This window comes from Cavia porcellus, unplaced genomic scaffold, assembly GCF_034190915.1.
Source record: "Cavia porcellus strain 051 isolate PalLab524CR breed Dunkin Hartley unplaced genomic scaffold, mCavPor4.1 scaffold_18, whole genome shotgun sequence".
NCBI classification, from domain to species: Eukaryota; Metazoa; Chordata; class Mammalia; order Rodentia; family Caviidae; genus Cavia; species Cavia porcellus.
The window spans coordinates 36,817,086-36,838,650 of NW_026947501.1; positions in this window are offsets into that span (position 1 = coordinate 36,817,086).

A 21,565-nucleotide genomic window follows, 5' to 3' on the forward strand; every position below is an offset into this window, starting at 1 on the left:
CCTGAGAGGGCAGTGGATGAAGCTGGGAGTGTGAAGCTGAAGGTGCAGTAGAAATCCCAGAAATTTGGAGAAGCCAGGAGTGTGGGTCATCTGAGGAAAGCTGCAAAGAGGGAGCAGAACCAGCCAAGAGAGAAGCTATGGGAGCCATAACCACCAGAAGTGCCAAAGAATTCAAGCCACTCAAACTATATGGAGTTCACATCCTGCCCACAGATGCCTTAGATGCTACACTTGGAACTACAGGACTTAATGTTTGCCCTGGTGGATTCTGGTCTTGCTCTGGTCCCATTCCTTTGCATCTTCCTGTTTGTAACTTTTGGAATGGAAATATCTATCTTGTGCCATTGAATGTTTGAAGCATTTAATTTTCTTTTCATTTGTACAGAAGCTCATAGCTAAGAGTTTGCCTTAAATCTTAAAGGAGGCTTTTGACTTGGACTTTCCAGAAATGCTGAAACTTTTAGGACTTTAGCAACTCTTGGAGATGAACTAAACACATTTTTCATAAAGAGATGTGCATGAGTCTTTGGGGACCAGAGGCAGAATGTTATGGTTTATTTCTAGATACCCACCCCCCAAAGCTTCATGCAGTCATAGAGTTTTTTGGGAGGTGGCAGAATCTAGACTACGTGATTGATTCCTAGTGCAACCCAAGGATTAAGGATGTTGGGATTAAAAGTGGGTGATTTCTGATCAGTTCCCTGGTTGGGTTGGTGCCACCTTAATTCTGGTAGACTGAATTCAATGTAAGGGACAGAAAGAGGCTGTCTTTCCTTTTTTATCTTGTTGCTTTTCCTGTCTTCCACTGCTATGAATCGTTGCCCCTCTGCCATGTGCTGTTTTGCCTTGGACCCAACCATTTATGGGCTGGAATCTCTACAAAATGAGCTAAATAAACCTTTCAGCATTTTTTTAACTTTGGATGTTGGATATTTTGTCTCAGCAACAAGAGAAAAGCAACTAAGGCAAATTATATGCACTTTGTTTATTTCAAATGCTTTATTTTATTCCACTACATTAATTTTATTCTTTTTATCATCTTTATATCTTTTTGGTATTCTCCCTTGCTGAGAATTGATTCCACAACCTCTTTCATTGCTCTAAGCATGATCTCTTCTAGTTCGATGAATATATTTATAAAGGTTACTTTGAAATTTTTTAATATTTTTATTTTAAAAAGCAAAACAGAATAAAAGGATAGAAATGATACCGAATTTCAAAAAATAGTAGGAAATTAACACTAGTTAATATATTGCATATTTTTATCTTAGAAGTAGTTGTTCAGGTTACAAGATCTAGGCATAAAAAATGATCACACAATTAAACAATGACAGCACAAACTGTTCTTTTTGATGAACTAACAGAGATTAGTAGCATGGTTATCTATCTTGCATACATAAACATACATACATACATTCATATATGTTTACCGATATACATATAATCTTTTCCTCTGCTCCTTTTCTTCCTTCCCCTACCCAGTTGTTCTTTCCTTTTGAGTATTTTATTTCCCTTTCTTTATTACAATGTCTATTGTACATTTTGGCTCTTATTACTCTTTCCGTTTTTTATTTTTATTATTTTTTACACTAGGGAGACAATACAATATTTATAAGTGTGAGTTTGATTCATACTCCTACTTTGAAATTTTTATAAAATTTAATACCTGGTTCCTCCCACAGGTAATTTTCATTACCTGTTTTATTTTTCCTGTGTATGGATCACACTGTATATGTTATAATTTTGTTGTAGTAGACTTTTAAGGGATATATTTTAATAATTCTAGTTGCTGATCCCTGTCCTCACTTCAAGGCATTTTTTTGTTTTGTATTTTTAATGCATTGCTTCTTGTTTGTTTATCTGTTTGTTTACCGTGACAGACTGTTAGGGAAATCTATTCCCTCCACAGGGTGAAGGCTCTAGTGCTTCTCTATAGAGGGCAGGTGGTCAGCCTGAGATAAGAAGGGCCTCCCCTAGAGTCTCTTAAACCATGTTTTTCCATGATCAGCTTTTCAAGTCGTGTCTTCATTTGGTAGTACATCCACCTTGTTAGATTCTGCTAAATAGCAGCTCATTATTCTATCAGTTTTTTTTAATTGTTCATTTTATTTTTATGTTTGCAGTTCATGTAGTTTACAATCACCTTGGGGAATGGTTACATATACACGTTACACAGCGTGTTTCTGTCTTTTTTAAATCCCCTTCCCTCTTCCTCCCTCTTCCCGCCTCCAGTTCCTCTGGCCCATTTTTCATTCTTTTGGTGTGATTTATCTGAGCTCATGTATGACAAATAATTCTACATTAACTGGGTTATTAGACCCCTGTACATGGCATATCTTTTTTCTTCTTATTTTCCCTTCCCTCCTCCTCACCCCTTTCTCTGGTTCCCTGGGATCATTTCCTTACTGCAGAGGGTCACTTTCTATCCATCCTATATCATTGTCTTTGTTTGTGCCTTGCCTCCCTCAGATGAGAAATGCCACACAGTATTTAAGCTGTGCGTCTGATTTATTTCACTCACTATTGTATTTTCCAGCTGCATCCTTTTTCCTAATTTTTTCTCTTTTTTTCTTTTCCCTTCTTTCCTTTCCCTCTCCCTTCTCTCTTGTTTCCCTCCCAGTTTGAACATTTTCGTCCTATCCATTTTCCAATACTGTCTCAAATACGGCCTCTTTATAAACAAGCAGTATTCCATTATATATAGATACCACGCTTTCTATATCCAGGCATCTCTTGATGGTCCTTCTAGGATTTAGCTATTATGAGTTGCACTGCTATAAACAGCAGTATGCATGTGTTGCTGCAGTATCATGATTTAAGCTTCTTGGGGAAGACTGCTCTATTATTTTTGACAGTTCCCTGAGTATTACAATCTAGCTCAATTAAATGAGAAGAGAGTCTTTGAAGACAGTCTTTTAGGTTTGCTCTATCAGTGGGTTCATATGGCCTCTCTCTTTTCCTGTTTCTTTCCAGTGAAGAACCTGAGCTGTATTTCAGTATGTTATTCTTTAATAACAGGAGCTATTATTATTGAGAGCACTCATAGAGTTAAACATCTCCACATCCATGCAAATGAAGTCAGTTCAAGCTCTTTGGGGAAGAGCTTTGGAGCTCTCTAGTGGTGTGGGATGCATCTGCTCCCAGGAAAACATGAGCCAATACTCCCGCTGCTGGGCCTTCCATTCTGCTAAGCTTGTCTCACTCGCTGTGGAACCCTATGAGTGTGCTGTGGGAAGGGCATTCATGGCCTCCACCTCCTCTGGCTACCGTTCCTGGCCTAGAGCGTATATCCAGTAGGTAAGGTGCCGAGAAAAAGGGACCTCTGACCCCTTATTCACACTCACCAATAATTTTAATCTCTTCAATTTGAACAGGGAGGCAATGAGAAATGTTGGTGGCCTGTCTTTCTTGGTGGGACAGGCAAGCTTATGTTAGGAGCTGAGAGAAAAGGAAGCCCTGTATTTTGGGCATAGTCATTTGGCAACGATGACCCGAGGCAGCGGTCAGTAACAAAAGGGCCACAGATTCTCATTAGGCTTACTTAGTAAGCCTCACTAGATTGTCTTGAATGAAATCTTTCTTCATTTGCTCCTATGCACAGGATTAGTTACAATGACTTTAAATTTTTATATAATTGTCCCCAGCTTTGCTTATTTCATTAGGGAAAGGATCTGTGGAAAGACTCATGTTGCATTCCAAAGGCCAAACTTCTCATATGTCTATAGTGTCTTACTTAGATAAATCCACATTTTTGTTCTTAATTTTAACATTAATTTTTTTACTCTTTGCCTTGATCACATTATAAGGTTTTCATCCTTTTATTGATTATTTCTAAGAAAATACTTGTATTTTGACTAAGCATCTCTACTTTTCATTTTCTGTCTTACTGATTTCTGCATGTAGTCCTATTAATTTGCTTTAGTTTATGTCTATATCAATACTTTCCCTCTACATTCTTTTGGTGCATTTTGCTATCCCATTTTAGCTATTCAATTTAAAATCTTAGCTCATTGATTTTTAATTTTTCTTCTTTTCTAGTAGATGAATTCAAAGTGATAAATATTTTTCTGAACAAAACTTTGGCATGATTCCATAGGGTTTATATATAGGGACACATATTCTTTTCATATTAGGCAATTTATATTTCATATTAGGCAATTTAATTTCTATGATGATGTACAAAATGTTTTCAGTTGTTTGTTTTGCTTTAGGTTAATTGAAAGAATTTGTTTTTGAAATAATGATTCTCCCATCATAATTTCTTCCTTGCAGAATTTGCTTTGATCTTATTTGTATACTCCCATGTGGTCAGGCTTTGTTAAGTTATGTTTTAGGCTTTGGAGGAGTTAATTTCAGTAAAACTGACTTTTCCCAAGAGTCAGTTTGTGAGTAGAGTGGCTTCCCTGAAATACCATGTCTCATACAAAAATGGTTTTTATTCTCAGAGTATAGCTCAAAACTGACTCTGTCTATATATAATTTCTGTGGTGCTCCTCTCCACTTCTTATGTTTTTTTTCAATAGAATGGATTTGATTTTTTTTTTAATCTATGCTGTATTTTACCCCCTAAGATAGGTCTGTGGCTCCTGCAGGAAGTAAGGATTACAAAAGAAAGATTAAAATCCTTGATTGTCTTTCATAGAGTGTTAGGACAAAATTACAAGACATTACATAAAAGGGTTCATATGAACTCCAGGGCTTTGAATAGAAGACCTGAGGAGAAAACTGAGTAAAAAACTTGGCTTTGTGTTACTCCACTTGTGTAAGAGCAAGGTCTACACTGTTTACACAAACAACAAGGTAGCTAATGGAGGGGTATTTTAGGTACTAATGTAATGTTTCTAAGACCTTGTTTAGGTTGTTGCACAAGTTTCTTTCAGAAACCAGCATGATTTGGAAACAATCTCTTAGGCTAAGCCACTTCTTTCCCTTGATAATGGCTGTGATTTAGGAAGCAATGCTAAAGTTATTTACACACAGTGCAAAGAGTAGCATAACCACTTTTAATTTTAAATCAAATTCATAAAGGCAATCATATGGCAATTTCCTGTGACAATCAATATATTTTTAAAATCCTCAAGTAAGATTTCATTAGAGGAAAAATTAACCCCAGTACCAAGGAACTCACTTCCTGGGGTATAGTAGAGTACAGCACAGTTCTCAGTGAGAACTACTGATAAATGAGGATTGTCCAGCTCAGATCCTAGACCTTCTGAAGCTCTATCCAAAATTAATGGATACAAGGCAGCCACCTTCACACTGCCTCCTGTAACTAACCATTAATGTAGCAAAGGACTGACTGAGATTCTTCAAGAAGAAATAATATTGGCCATCTCGCGCTCAGTCCCAAGCTTCTCAATATTTTGCCATAGATTTCTGTCTGCTGTTAGTATCTGATGACTGATCATCATTCATTTTTAAAGCTAATAAGTCAGTTGTCTTACGAGAGTAAATGCTACATTTTTAACACAGGATAATACATGAATTTCTAAGGGTAGGATTTGGTGGCATCAAAATATTTATTTCCCTGTTGGTCCCAAGCCAGATTTGCAATAACTCAAGGAAAACTCAAAAGTTCTTCTGATCTGCTTGCTCTCTGCAGCTAAATTTCAATCTCACTGTCCCATAGCAACTACCAATTCAATAGGCCCATTTTCAGCTGATATGTCATTTATAAGAAGCAGCATCATTGGTTCTCAGACTGAGCAGCAGCTCCATTTGCCAGGCGTAAGCCATCCACAAAGTAAAGCACTGAGTTACATCAATCATGCAACACGAAGGAGAGAGCCGCTTAGCGTGCAGATTAAATCTATCTGCTTCTTCATCTGCAGCAAGGCAAACCACACAGAACTCTTCTCTCTCATTCTTTCCATTTGCCTGGAGGACATTTATCTAATCATCAGTCTATAAACTAAATATTTACGAGATTAACATACCGTGTATGACATATTATGGTTAGTTTTAGCTTACAATCACTAAGAAAAGATAAACTGTATATCCCCTGCAATTTTGAGATCTTATAATACATTCAATAATCAGCTCTCACAGGAGTTGTCCATGCTTCCCCACCAGTGCTATAATTCTGGATTGGCAGAGCCACGGGGTAACCTTTAGAGGGTGCCCCTCTGAAGTGCCATATATCCCAAGGAAAGGAATAAAGTGGGGAGCAGTGAAAGGCAGACTGATCAGGAAAACAGAAAGGAGTGATTAGGGTAACTTTGGTTGAATCTAGTTCTTGGTATATATATATATATTATATATATATATTCAAAAGTGAACAATAATTTGTTAAGCAGGTGAAAGACAAGTTATAGAAGGGCAAAGCTTCTAAAAGGCAGGAGAATTTGTTCCAAGAGTTTTGGATGAATTCATATACCATAAGGCACTATTGCATTTTTAGCACCTTTCTCAAGAGGAAAACGAAAAGCAACATTTTGTAGCTCTATATCAAGGGAGTTCAGGAAGGATTGAATTACAATATATGAATTTACATGAGGCATCGTTTTTATCAAACATGAATGCTTAAGATGAAAGAATAAGATATTATGCACCCAACGAGAGCTAAGCTTCTTTAAAATAATCCTGTTAGAATGTGAATTTTAGGATCTGATAATTTATGAATGTCACCAGCCTCTGGCCTGTCACCTGCATCTTCTACTCCATACCAATCTATTCAAAGGAAGCGACTACTGATTCCCAAATGTGGCTGAATTTACATTTCATCTACTCACTCATTCTGAGTCCTGCAGCATGGGCAGAATACTGTCACCCTGAAATACACTCCAAAGGCCATGTGAGTTTCACAGTGCTTCAAGGGTCCTACCACTCACTTTTGTCTCACACAGTAATACATAATCTGAAATGATATCTCTTTTATAGCTGTAAAAGAAGATATTTATTAACATATACAAATGCCCTCTTTCTGAGCAGTCACATATTAACTCAAATGTCCTTCAAAAGTGAGTCATGGATCAGTTCCAACCTAAATAGCAACCTGAAAAAGGATATGACCAAGAAAGGTAACTTTTCCTTGGAGAACTATGGAAGAAGATATCAGGAAATGCTCAAAAGATGGTCTCATACTTGGTTTATCACACGGGCTCCTACAGGATTGTTCAAGATATAGAATCCTGCATCCCACTCCACCAAGTGCTGGTGCACTAGCTCTGAAGTCAGTAGTAGGAATCCACATTTTTTTCCCCACTGTGCCAGGTGATTTTGTTATCTGCATAGCCAAAGAGCCACTTAGAGTATCTTACAAAGGTCCTTGCAAGGATGAATCCTAGTCAGGCACTGGGCAGGACCTCGGCAGTAGGGACCCTGGAAGAACTAATTACTTCCTTCATCTCCCAAGTAGTACGACAAAGATATAAACACAGAGAGATAATTATGAGATGAGGAGCAAAGTGTCAGGCTCATAATGAAGCACTGAAACTCTTAATTCTGCTCAGCAAAACTGAGACTTCAAGTGCACGAGAGATGGATAAACACCTTGTAATGCATTAGCAACATTGCATAGGTAACAGGGCTCAGCAGAAGTTGACTTTTCACCAACCTATTAAATCATTCTCTTCTGATGAAAGGACTAAAAAGTTACAGGAGAAAGTATAAATATAGCTGTTATACTGTCCCTATTCTGTAGACAAGAAAGTAGATACTTCCTAGAGAGACTTGAAGACTCAAAAGAACCGATTTCTCTTTAACAAAGCACAGAAGCATTTACCTCCATGATTATTCTCATGGTTTTATCTGCCCCATATTTTTTATTCCCATGGATACAATCAAGGAAAAAACTGTGGGGAAACATAGCTTTGTCCTTGATCAGATTCACTATGTGAAAGGAACTTATACACCTAACACCAGACAAAAACAAAACAAGAGGAACAGAATGAAGCTGGAAGATGCATTCATCATGTTTCACCCAGGAGTTTCAGGAAATGCCCAAGGCCTTCACACCCACTGCACTTCAGGGTCCTTCCCTGCTCCTATGGGTAAACCCCTATCTTGTCCCTGTAGGCATATCCTGCTCCACTGCAGAGCAACCCTGAATCTATTCATACCATGTCAGGCCTATCCCTTCCTTTCTTCAGTTTGTCTGTATAACAGCAATGTTTTATGAATCTTTTCCATGCATTTGAGGTACGATAAAACAAAAGTAATGTAGCACCAAAGAACAATGCCTTATGTGCATGCACCGAAGTGAGCCTTGAAGACCCTGTAAATAAATGTGAAGACATCACTCCAGATGGAACAAAGGCTGAGAACCACTCACTCAAAGGAAAACAATCCTGAGTTCGATCCTTGGTACCAAAAAAAAGGAAAACAAGGGCAGGCTCTAAGGTTTCATCTTAGAGAAAGTACTTTTGAAGCCACGCAAATATGCCTCCTGTTTTTGTTCTCCCAGCAAATTTTATAACTTCTTGTTTTGTTGAGGGTTTTGTTGCTGCTGTTGTTGTTGTTAGTAAACTGATAATTTTGTAATGCAAATTACCTGATGTTTGATGAGAAACATTTACATTTAAAAAATAAAACCAATTTTCCTGACTGGATTAGTGCAAATATATATATATATATATATATATATATATATATATATATATATAATGAGACACATTATGAACTTCCGTATTTCTCTCTTTTCTTCTGTATTTTTCCTCCAGCCTCACTCTGTGAGAGCACCTGTCTAAATCTGCAGCTCAGCAATCAATAAACATGGCATCCCAGGGCACGAGTGCACAATGCCCTGCATGAATTGATGAATGCAGACACTTGCATCCAACGTATTTACCCAAAGAAGCTTTCAATTAAAAACCAACAAGAAAGCCTGAGATGAAATCAAATACTTGAGAAAGCTGCTAGGAATGAAGCTTATATTTACCATTCAGAGTGTGCCATGTGATAATAAATAAAAATCCAAGTGCCAGAAGATGCATCAAAGGCAACTTATTTTAAAGGAAAAACACTTACAGTTTAAAAAAACAGAAGTTTGAAAGGCCAGGCCAAAAGGTATACTACTTGCTCTGTCCTGCTATCCAGTAAACAAAAGTATGTTTACAGCTTGACCTTCTCAAGAGATGACCAGACAAAATTTTTATTGGACCCAGGATATAATTTTGAAACTTTGTATGTTTGTTTTTAATACATTTAAATTTAGAGCTAGTGCAAACTTGTTTCTTGATTAAAACAGAAAAGAAAAAAAAAGCATTTTATTTTTGTTCAAGAAAACAAATGAATAGAGAGCTCATCTATAAATTCTACAAATTATAGTTAGTTTCATAGTTCTGGACTTAACCCACATTTTCATTTAAGGGCAAATTCTACAAAAAGTTTAAACAGAACACTGCACCCATATGCTACTCATGCTTTATTTCTTGGCCTCACATTTGCCTTGCATGATAGCTGCACCTCAATTTATAGCAGACAATAGGTCATTTTTATTTCTCCACATAAAAGTCACATGACTTTTGGTTACCATCACATTTTACTTACATGCCACAATTATGATACATAACACCAGATCGATACCTACTGTCCTGGAACTTTTTGTAACACATCGAGGTAGAAGCTGACAGTTTATTTCTTTTCAAACATTCTCACTTCATTGCTTTCTCAGTTGTAGCTCCAAAAGCATAGCATCATGTATCAGCAGTTTAAAAATATGCCATATTTCTTCTAATGATGGCTCTCTTACATTATCCTTAAATCCCTAGTTAGAGACAGCAAAGCTGACACCAAGAGTGTCACCGTTACATTATAACAAAGATAAGATATACAGTCACATTTGTTTTATTTTTATTTTTGTTTTCCTCTTAAATCTTTAGACATTTCAAGACAGAAGGCTCTTATACAAGAAGCATAGTATGACACAAAATTCTAAGGTCTAGAAATATAGTCTTCTGAACAGAATTTCCCTGCATACCTATTAGGACGCATGTCAGGGAGCTTTTCTTTCAGAACCCTGGATAGCTCCCCTCTATGTAGCTCTTGTCCACATGCAGCTAGTTTATCAAGCAGGGGATTTGCACAGCTCTGAAAGGCACAGTTAGTGCATCGTTGCTTCACTGCACTCACATGCAGCAGTGAGATGGCAGCTGTAAAAGAGGAAAAAGACAGCAATAATTTAGCAACAGTTCTTTATGGGGAAAAGTAAACTACTCCAGGCCAGCTCCATGCCAAATCTCAACACATGCCTTTGAACAAATTCAAAAACACAAGGACACTACTAAGAGGTGCACGTGCGCGCACACACACACACACACACAGAGAGAGAGAGAGAGAGAGAGAGAGAGAGAGAGAGAGAGAGAGAGAGAGGAAAGCAGCTTGCTGACTGCTCAAAACCCTTGGCCAGGGATCTTTAGGTCCAATGTCTGTTCCAGTGTCACTGATGATACCCTAAAGATCTAAAAGACTGCATTCCTCTGGAATGGCTTAGAACTTTTCCAAAGCAGAATCTATACTATGCTTATCCAGTACTAAGCTTGGATTTTAAGCAGGGAATTTTAACATGAGCCATTTGATAGCCATTTAACATGATGCTTAAAGATGCCTAAGATAAATTTTGAGATGGTCATGCGTTAGTACAAAAAAAAAAAGGTACAACTGCAGTTTCTGACACTTACCCCATCTTTGAGCCAAAGCCTCAGTCTCAAACCTCACCCATTGTCCAAATCTGCCCTGAGATTAACTGAAAATAAATGCTGGTTTTGCCCACTGGCTGACAATTTTCAAAAGGTGAAAGTTTTATGCTGTTTCAGAGTATATCAAAATGCCCCATGCTAAATGACATAATTAAAACCATCATAGCAACAAATCAAAATGAATGCGTTCCTGGATGCAGTTGAGAAATCTAATCCTGCCTGATGCTGACCAGCACTGCCACATATGATCCTTTCTGAAAACCTCCTATTCCTCAGAATTATTTTTACCACCCTCTATCAAAAGTAACACATCTTTAGGCACATCTTTTTGGGTCCAGTGCTCTAAGAATCTAATTGCTAAAAAGAGAATCCAGTTGAAGATGTTATGAGCATAACTAACAGGAAAAGGTTTTTTAAAAATAGGTCATTTTAACTACAAACTCTGCATTTGGAAACACTATATAATTTAATACATATCTACAAAATATACAAGGCTTTATTGTGATTCATTTTACAGATGAGAAGACTGAAGTCAGGATATTCACCCATGATATTTATATTCACCACCATATTCACTCATGCAATGTGTGAATCAGAATTAAAAGTAATTTCTGTCTAATTCTAACACCTGTGTTCTTGTACTACATCATGCTAGTTTATCCATTAATATTCCCAGTGAATATCTGCATATGCTAAAACTTTAGAATCTTAAAGAATCTTAAAGCTTTAGAATCTTATAAGAAATACAGCCTGAAAATGAAAAATGCTTTTCCCCAGGAGGCCAGAATGAACTGTCCATAGGCCAGCATTTGGGGCACAATCATAATGACTTTCCATAGGACTCACTTAGATTATTTCTCCCTCTAATTCATGCAAGTATTTGAAAATAGTAAAACTGAAATTGATGGATGACTATCAAGCAGTGTTTTCTCCTTTTTCATATTAATGAAACCCTGGATTTTTCAGCTCAGTGCATGACTGTCCCAGTGGGGGAAATGGGTGAACTAAGTTACTCAATTTCCATTGTAATTATATAATGACACATGTCCCAGTTCTGGTGACACAGTCTACACCTGCCTGACAAATTGCACTTCCAGGGACTTTTTCTTTTAAAAAAACACATAGCCATGAGTTAGTTGTACATAGTAATGGGGTTCAGTGTAAAATATTCCCATACACACATGGTGCATGTACTGATTGAACTCAGCCTTCTCTACCTCCCCACCACATATATACTCTTCAAATCTACTAGTAATCCCTGTCTTACTTCCAATTTGACATTATTTTAGCCTCTACTACCATCCTTAAAATCACCCAGTGGGGTTGACAATGTAGCTCAGTGACAGTGTGTGAGCATGTCCAAGCCCCTGAAGTGAGTTCTCAGCACTGCAAGAAAAGTATCAGTTTGCAGGCATCTCTCGTTGTAACCCTTCATCCTTTCTACAGACAACAATGTAAATTTGATGCTTGAAACTGATGCAGCTGCCCCAGGCATTTGGTTGACATTAGAAACAGAAGGCATAAAAAGCAAATCAACAAGTTAGAGGATGCTTGTATCACTCACAACACAGAGAACAGAAGAAATCTACCAGACTCAGATGACCAGCCTGCTTCCAACATTTCCATGTCAAAGAGAGATAAATTTGTATCTTACTTAGTCTGTGTTTCTTTCACCAAAAGATAAAAACTAATCCTAACTTATGAAGGGTTAATATTAGTCACTTCCCAGGCTTGAGTGCCTTGTGAATGATGATCTAGCTCAAGAAAGCAATTTTGTTAAATAAACACTAACTTTGAATATGGAAATCTCAAGAAGCATTAATGAAGAGGAAATAATTACAAAAATAATGAAATGAAATTACTTCAATATGGCCTTTTTCTCCATTGCTAATGCAGGCAGCATAATCTGAACACTGTTGTGTCATTCTCTATAGCCAATGCATTAGCATAAATAGAACATTTGTGTGTATATGATAATTATTCAATTATAATGATCAAAGGGAAGAGGCTGCTGAAAGCCATCCCCGGTGCTGAATTCTTGCCTAAGAAAATACCATCACGTTTTAAGAAAAGAGACTATTCTTGATGCCAATGGCAGAAATGTGCTATTTTCAGAACAGTGCGCTTACCTTCTTTAATAAGAGATAATAAAACACTATTTTATCTCTTTCACTATCCAATATCTCTAAAAGTTTTGTAACTCTGACTGCAAATCATTAAGTTTAGGTGGTTTTAGAAAGAGATCCGGAGGCATGACCCTGAAGTCGGAAGGTGTCAGTGCCATGTTGGACCTGATTTAGACTGTCCAAAGTGATGAACCTATAATTTGCCATTCTTCTCTGAAGTTGCCTTTGGAACCAACCCATAAATCATGGACCTTCATCCTCTGTGGATGTCCCTCTGCTTTAGAAAGATTTTGATTACATGAAGAACAGGATACATTTAGGAAGCATTGTGCATAAAAGCCTGTCTTTCTCATATCGTGGTCCAAACCACACACCGTCACCTAGAAAGTAGCACGTGTTCCGTGCACCTTCTGTTGTGGGCATGTGGGCAAGCAAAATTGTGAGTTGCCCCAGGATTTCCCTTCAGCCAGAATCTGCCTTGTTCTCCCCTGTACAGATCTGTCAGCTGTTTCGGTCTGATTTAGAGAAGGCAGCTGGCTGCTTCATTTGGCCACACACCAAAAGGGGAGCCCCCAACACTCAAAGCTATAAATTACATTGTTGAAATTGTAGGAGAGAGTCTGCACCTGTGGGGGCTTTGGTAAGGGCTTGGAAGAGGAAGTAATTGTCCTGCATGTTTTGAAAACTGTTAGATGAGCCTAAAATCTGAGGCAACCTTACAAACAAGAAGCACCTCAGTGCTTACATTTTGAAAGGCCACACTTCAGAAGCATGACAGGAAGGGGTTCCTTAAAATGACCCTGAAAACATTTAGAACAATTTTCCTGGAAAACTTGCAGTAAAGCCAAGCCAGTGGCTCACCAACAGCCCCTGTAGTGTCAGCCCAAGCAGCAATCAGTGCCATCACTTTGTCAATGTGTCACAGTTAGAATTGCCCATATCAAGGAGCCAGATGATTGCTTTTTCAGTCACGGTAGCTCAGTCTAAGCAGAGATAAAATATAAATTCCATAATTTAGTAACTTAACCGAAGTTCATTTCTCACTCATGGCAGGCTGATGTGCACAGGATTATTCTCCTCTAACTGTAATTAGAGCCAAGGCAGCTCCCATCCTGTGGCTCTGCCATGGTGGCTACTTGGTCATGGGGGACCTGCCAACCATGGAGGGTGGAGAAGAGAGGAGAGGGAAGGCACAGTTGACACTGAACTACTCTCAGCTTGCAAATGACACACACTTGTGACAAGACTTACTCACAAGGGCACCTGAATTGCAAGGAAATTTGGGGACTATCAAAAGTGAAAGCATCTCAGCCAAGCACTGACCATCTTCAACATAGCTGCTGGGCACACTGAATGTGTGGGCTTGGCCATGAGCTACTCCACAGCACAATTTTGTGAAGGACCTTAGGAGAAAAAGATTAAACAGACATCACTTCCAAGTTGGGGGAGTGGAAGGAAGGAAAGAAAGCTTTCTATGAAGAGTCCTATTTATAATTTCTATGATAAGACGTAGGAGGTCTAAAGCAAGGATGAAAGACTGATAAAAGGTAAAAATTGTTGAAACAGAGACACTGAAGAAAAAGACAGGTCCACTTTCAGTAGGAGGTCTCAATGGGCCACATACTTAAAAGAACTAAGAGATGCACATAAAAGAAATAAGCAGTAAGTGGGTCACCATTTGCAGTGGGAAACATCAAAAAACAGGTTTTCTGAATAGAAGCACAAAACAGAAAAGAAGTACATCATTGGCTGAGGCAAAATGAGCCCCGCACTTGACCTAGGAGACACAATCACCCAGTCGTAAGCATCCTGGAAGACGACAAAGTAAGGGACACACAGGAAATAATAAAAAAAAATCACCACTACAGCCATCTGCTATATGCAATGAAAAGGGGAAAAAATATTTCAAGAACTTTTAGAACACATAAAAACTGTAGACAGCAAACAAGTAGTGTTTAATTTGTTGAACTTAAAAACATGAATAACGTATTGATATTTAGAAGTATGAAAAGAAGGACATGTGACATGAAGAACAATTTTTAAAATACGAAAATTATTCTAAATCTGCCAACAGTCTCTCTTGGGTAGGTGACAAGAAAGGAAAATGTAAACCAATCTTCACATAAGACCCATTTTTAGAAACCACTGCAAACACCAAAGAGAAATCTTCACCTAAAACTGTTATAAATTAAACAGAAAATAAAATTATTTTCAAGTTCAAAATTACAAAGAAAATGTATATAGTAAGCAGACCAAGGATCTCAGGTATAATAAATTAAGAATATGAAATTTAGTGTCTATAAATGCAAGATCTTGTCCTTGGATCCAAAATTCATCTGCAAAAGAGCAAGGAAGATGTGACGACATCATAAAAAGATAGAGGGGAGAGTGAAAGAAAACTTGTAAGTTTTAGTGAATAAGAGTTATGATTCTGCCCTACCGTGAGCTACATCAGACCAGTCCAGAGGTGGCACTTAAAGGAATCTAGATAAATGGAACAACCAAGGTTCTAGAGGTCTTGGATTTCTACCAAATAAAGAAAATATGAAATAGAATTAAGAAAAGAGCTAAAGGGGGAGAAAATGATCACATTCAAGATCAGAAGTGTGGAGAGAACAGATGATATGCTCAGGATCCTTACAAGGATGCGTTTTCAATATCTTGGAACATTCTGCCTCCATCTCTGAGGCTCCTCAGAAGATGCTGGCTGATATTTTCAATATACTGAAGGGAGAATTAAATGAGAGGTCTAGAGCAGGGCACTAGATTGCACAGGTTCTAAGGGTTTTTTCCAGCTCCGAGAGACTCTAATTCTATGATTAGGATGTGGGTTTGTTGCTGTACCTTTATTTCATTTCCTGGGATTCTGTTGTTATCACATATTCTTCAGTAAAATCCTCCTAATGGCCTTGGATCGAATCATGAGAAAATAGCAAAGAAGTACAAATCTCCAGAGCCAAAGGGAAACAATAGATGGATTCTTCAATGTCCTTTCTCCTTTTGAAACAAATCCTGTTGACTTTGGCATTCTTTATGGGGTTAAAGTTTGCACTCAAGAAGATGATCCTGATGTCATATTAAAAAAAACTTTCCAATGATATAATCAAGGAAACCTTATAGATGGGGTTTCCAAATCGGAATAAGAAAATTTATAATATAACAAACTTGACTAGGGACTTACAGTTATTCAATTAACAGAAACATCAGTCACATGTTCTGTACCATCCAAGTTAAGATTCCTTTATGTCAAGTACAAGGAATCTCCAGCATGCAGACCAGATTCTGTCAGATTTTTTTTCTTTTTTTGTATTTTTGAAAATTTTAAGGAAAAAAAGAAAAAAACAGAAAAAGGGTACAAGTTATACAGAATTTCAGAAAAAATAAACAGTAGGAAATCACTACTTAATAGACTACATATTGTCATCTTAAAAATAGTTGTTCAAGTTACAAAATTAAAGTGTATAAAGTGGACATTCAAACAGTGAGATTGCAAACAGTTCTGTTCAATGATCCAACAAAGCTCAGTAATATGGTTATCTATCTTATACACTTAAATATACATGCAGTTACATCCTTTAGAGCACTTTCTTTTCCTCTCTTTTTTTAAATTTTATTTAAGAGGAAAAAGAGAAAAAACAAAACAAAACAAAGTGGTGTAAGGGTACAAGTAATACAGAACTACAAAAAAAAACAGTAAGAAATCACCAGTTAATAGATTATACATTATCATCTTAGAGATAGTTGCTCAAGTCACAGTATCAAAGCATGCAAAGTGGACATTAAAACAGCAAGACCGCAAACAGTTGTGTTCAATGATCCAACCAAAAACATTAATATGGTCATCTATTTGACACCCCTAAACACACTTGCAGTTATATCCCTTAGAGCACTTTTTTTCCCTCTCTTTTTTACAACACAATTTACACATTTTGGGTTTTATTACTCCTTAGTTCTTGATACTTTTTTTTTGGAAGAGAATAAAGTCAAATATGGCAAAACAAAGCTGTCAGTCAAAACCAAGGATAGACATAGCACATGATGTAAAAACAGAGTACAAGGTTATCAACAATGGTTACCATAATGCCTCTTGCTTCCTTAAAAAGAATTGTCTATCTCATTAGGTATTATAAAGTTGAACAAAACAGTAGAGAACAAGACCAATAAAACCTAAACCTTGTAAACATTACAGGACTTCCAAAGAAGATAATAGTCAAACAAGAATGGGCATCATAGTGAATCTTATTGCCTTCAAAGTAGTTGTCAGATATTTTATGATGTGTCTTATGTACAATTCGTCATACCAATCAAAGCATACCTTTGATTGCTACACGAAAATGCAAAAATTTATAATAGGATCTACTGCATTTTGAATGTTATCTTTCCATAAAATGAAAGAGAACATTTTAAGGAACAGCACTTCCAAATTTTCAGTGGTAGGCTTTATATAAGAATGATTAGGTAGATGATATATTGATAGATAATTGACAGATAAGAGGATAGAGATCCCTCTAGAGTTTAATAAATACATACTATATGTATATATATATCCATATACATTTTAAAGTCCAAAGAGATACATTCATCTCCTTGTTTTTCCTAGTTTTGAACTAAGGAAAAGATAAGGTTAACACTTATAATTTTAGAATATATCCCTTATTGAAAGCAAGAATCTCTTCAAAGGGCTGGCTGATTTCAACCATGAGATGTATAATACCATGAGCAGAAACCCCTACTGGGAAATCTGTCAAGTGGTCAACCAGAAGACGTGACCTGCCCTAGAAAGGAGCAGAGTGAGTGCCTGAAGGGTAATTTGAGAATGGATCTCTCATCAGCAACCAATCACACTGGCACACGGGCAAATAACTGGATTAAAATATGGACCACCCAAGAAGATAGAAATGACATCCCAATATCCCATGAAAGTGGGAACCTGGACCATCTGCTTTGGGGAGATGAGGAGGGGGTGGGGCTGGAGAATGGCTTTGACTCGTGTATGAGAACAAATTTTCAGATAACCGGTACTGAGTCTTCAGGAACTCACTGAAGATGGTTGTGTTACCAAAACGTGTCTGAGAGATTAGAAAATTACACTGAGGCCTTAAGGAATCCTGCTAACAAGCAGAAAGGTAGAATAGGACGCAGCTGGTAGCAGCTGCTCAGAAACACAATAATGCTCCCCATTTCCACTGCCAATGAGTGGAGTCTCCACTAAACTTTTCATACATAAAATACATACTTAAAAACACTCTTACGTGAGCATGAGCTTTGCCTTTCCTGCTGGTTCTCAATCTAACTCTGTGTGTATCTGACGGCATTCCAAAACATAACTGAAAATGACTCATACTGTACGGTGGCTTTGACTTTACCTGGTTCTTTCATTTTTTTTAAAGCTCATGGTATTTATTCAGGCATTTAAAACACACTGCTTTCAGAAAATGGTAGCTGCAGGATGCAAAACCAGCTCTCAGAGTTGGGGCTTCTGTTTTTGTCTCTAGCTGATTTCTATGCTCAGACTGTCTTGTTTTTTTAAGCACATATTAATTATACAGAATGGTGAGTTTCATTGTAACATTTTCACAAGGTATATAACGTGCTTTGATGGTCTCCACCACGTGACATTAACCTCCCTACTCTCCTCTCCCCTCCCCCCATCCCTTTCTTCTTCTCTAAGTCTCCCTTCTGATTTCATATCATTTTCTTTTTAGATTCCACGCACAAGAAAGCACATGCAACACCTGGCTATCTTGCTTTGTGTCTTTGTGAGCCAGCACTGCGAAGCAGGCGTCGCCAACCTCTCTACGTCCTGCTTGTTCACTCAGCTTCTGTGTTGTCATCTAGTCCCCCTCCTTCCCCACCGCTCCTTCCCCTCCCGCATCCATCCTCATCCACTTCTCGACTTGCTCACTATCATCAGCAAGAAAACAGCCACTGATTCCAAATGCCACAATCAGTGGTGGCCTCTGCAGGAAACAAATCAAGCAGCATCCTCAGCATGCAGTGGCATGGTGAGAAACACTTCCTTCAGAAGTCACAACTGCCAAGAGAGTCGAGAGAATCACGGTTTTCAGTGAGTTGTCTCTCTCCCTTTAGTGAGGAGGATAGGCTTGTCAAATCAAAGCTGATATTTGTTTTTCAGTGTCTGATTTAGGAGATCATACATCAGAGGGGAGCACTTGTAAAAGGATTATAGCATTATAGAAAAATAATTGGAATGTTTCATCTTTCTGTTTGCTAAAGTTGCTCTGAGGAGTAGTCAGATTAGTTAGAAAAAAGAAAATATGCTTATTTCTCTAAGCAGATCACTCTGATGGTCAGAGATACTTATATTTATACTAGTAAATATTAATTCTACATCCAAAGGAGATAATAGAAGGAATTAGCTTGAAAATTTTGGCAGCTTCTCACCATTTATTCTATGGGGGGAAATATGATCTACTTGAAATATTCAAAGAAGTCAAGTTATAATGTTGTTCCTACCTACCATGTTGGTAGTTAAAAGCACACAGCTAAAAAATGATGAATACAAGATCCAAAACTGAACCATACGCATGTTGCCCCTGGTATAGTCAGACATGGAAAGTGAAGGGAAATGATGTTTGTTGGGATCTGCTCTGAGTTAGGCACTGAAGTAGTAGCTTTATATATGCTACATCATTTAATCCTCTTGGACACCTCATGAGGTCATCTGCATTTTCACAGAGTGAGCTGGAACATGGTGACCAAATGTGTATCAGTTTGATTCTGAAGGTGTGCGTTTTCCCTGCAGTTTTCCTGTGTGCTATCTCTGCTCTACGGTTCTTTACCAGTGGCAATGCTAAAGATAGTACCACTTACTCACCACATCATTTTTGGGACGAAAGATGGAGCTGACCTATGTTGGATATTGATGAAGAAGACTTCTTTGATGATGAAGACTTCTTTTCTATTGATGAATATGTGACTTATATGGCATAGCCATTGAAATTTCAGGGTATGTTTGTTACTGCAGCATAGCTTATTTAGGCTCTTGAAGACAGTAGAATTACATTAAGTTGACCAAAGATAGTACTGCAAGAGGAAGAATACTTACAGAAGGATAAATATTGCCAGAGCAAAAGAACCAACATGGCTTATTCATCCTGATTGGAGAAATGAGGCAGGAGAACATCATCCTGATAAAAATAAGAATTAATTAAAGCTATTGAAAATTAGTAGAGTATCACACCAGTGTTTTTGAATGAGGTCTAAAACCTCTCATTATCCACATGAAGTTGAATGGGTCATGGATATCACCTTAATTCTGCAACTGACAAGTGTATTAGTTCCCCAGAGAAACAGAGTGAATGTGGAAGGTACATTAACAGATAATTGGATAGATAGATAGATAGATAGATAGATAGATAATGAGATATTGGCTGGTGTGCTTATGAAAGTACACAAGTCCCACAAAATGAAGGGGAAAGAAAACATAATGGTTTAAATCCAAGTCTGAAGATCCAGGAACCAGGGCCATCTATTTGTTCCATGCAGGCCACCAAAGGATTGAACAACACCTATACATGTGGGTGAGGACCTCTTCTTTACTCTGTTAACTGTTCCAAACATGCTAGTGTTTCCCTGAAGCAGTCTCTGAGACAAACCCCAAAATAACATTTTATCAGTCATCTGGACATCCCTGAACCCAGTCAAGTTAACACACATATAATTAACTCTCACACCAATATAATTCACCCCATTTCTCCCCCTTTCCCAGAAAGTAAGCTTGTGACAGAGTAAAACATAGGGAGGCCACAGACATAAAAGGCCATGGTCTTTTTCAGTTGGCATGATGAAGTGATTTTAAGGATGTACGCCAATTATCTTGTCTATTTGGCTCATATAAGCAAACCATCTATAGACTGCATTTCCCTAAATGGGTCTCTCTTACAAGCCTACACTAGCAAATTTGGTAATATGAATCTGATATTCAGTTAATTAAAATTTCCTTTTAGGATGAGCTATTGATCCATTTCTCAAATGTATAAACACAAATAAAAGCATCCATAGAAAAAAATAAATGTTGGGAAAGTTCTGGAGTTAGGAAAGACTGTCTTTCATTCCCTAACTTTATTTAGACATCTTCCCTCATGCTTTCCTCCTTTACTCCTTCCTCAAATACCCAAAAATTTCACATCCTCTCTTCATTTTCAACATCTCCGTATGCCATGTCTGGCAACACATTAGACTCTCAAAACCAACTAGACTTCTGTTCTACTTCCTAGGATCAACCAGGGCTAATTTTGCTTTATCAGATGGTCTATGCCCACGCTTCCTGAGTGCTCATGAGTTTACATTTTCCTATCCCTAGTTAGAACTCTCTATTGACCTGATGATTTTGACACGTATTTGCCAAAAACTACCCCAGTGCACAGAGGTGAGAAGCATGGGCCTTTCCAGCACCTTGGTGGGCTTGAGTGTTAGAGAAAGGACTCTAACACTTGTTACTGCCAGACGGTACCACGTGGGTAGCTGATTCCACGTCCACCTGTCTCATTCCTCCCCCCAGGAAAAGTTCATGTTCTCCTAAACACAAGTAATTCTGCATATTAAGCATATAGCCACTTTAATAGCACTATATCTGACCTTGTAGGGTTTAAATCTAATATATCCCCTTTGGCTTTATGTGTCAGAGATACGGCTTTCGAAAGGGGATTGGATCATGGCAGTGGATTAGTCCGTTGATGAGTTTATAGCTGAATGTGATGTTAGGAGTGAGACTAGGCTGGAGGTACATCACTGGGGCCATGATGTAAAGTGATGTTTTCTTGTCCCCACCTTGACCCT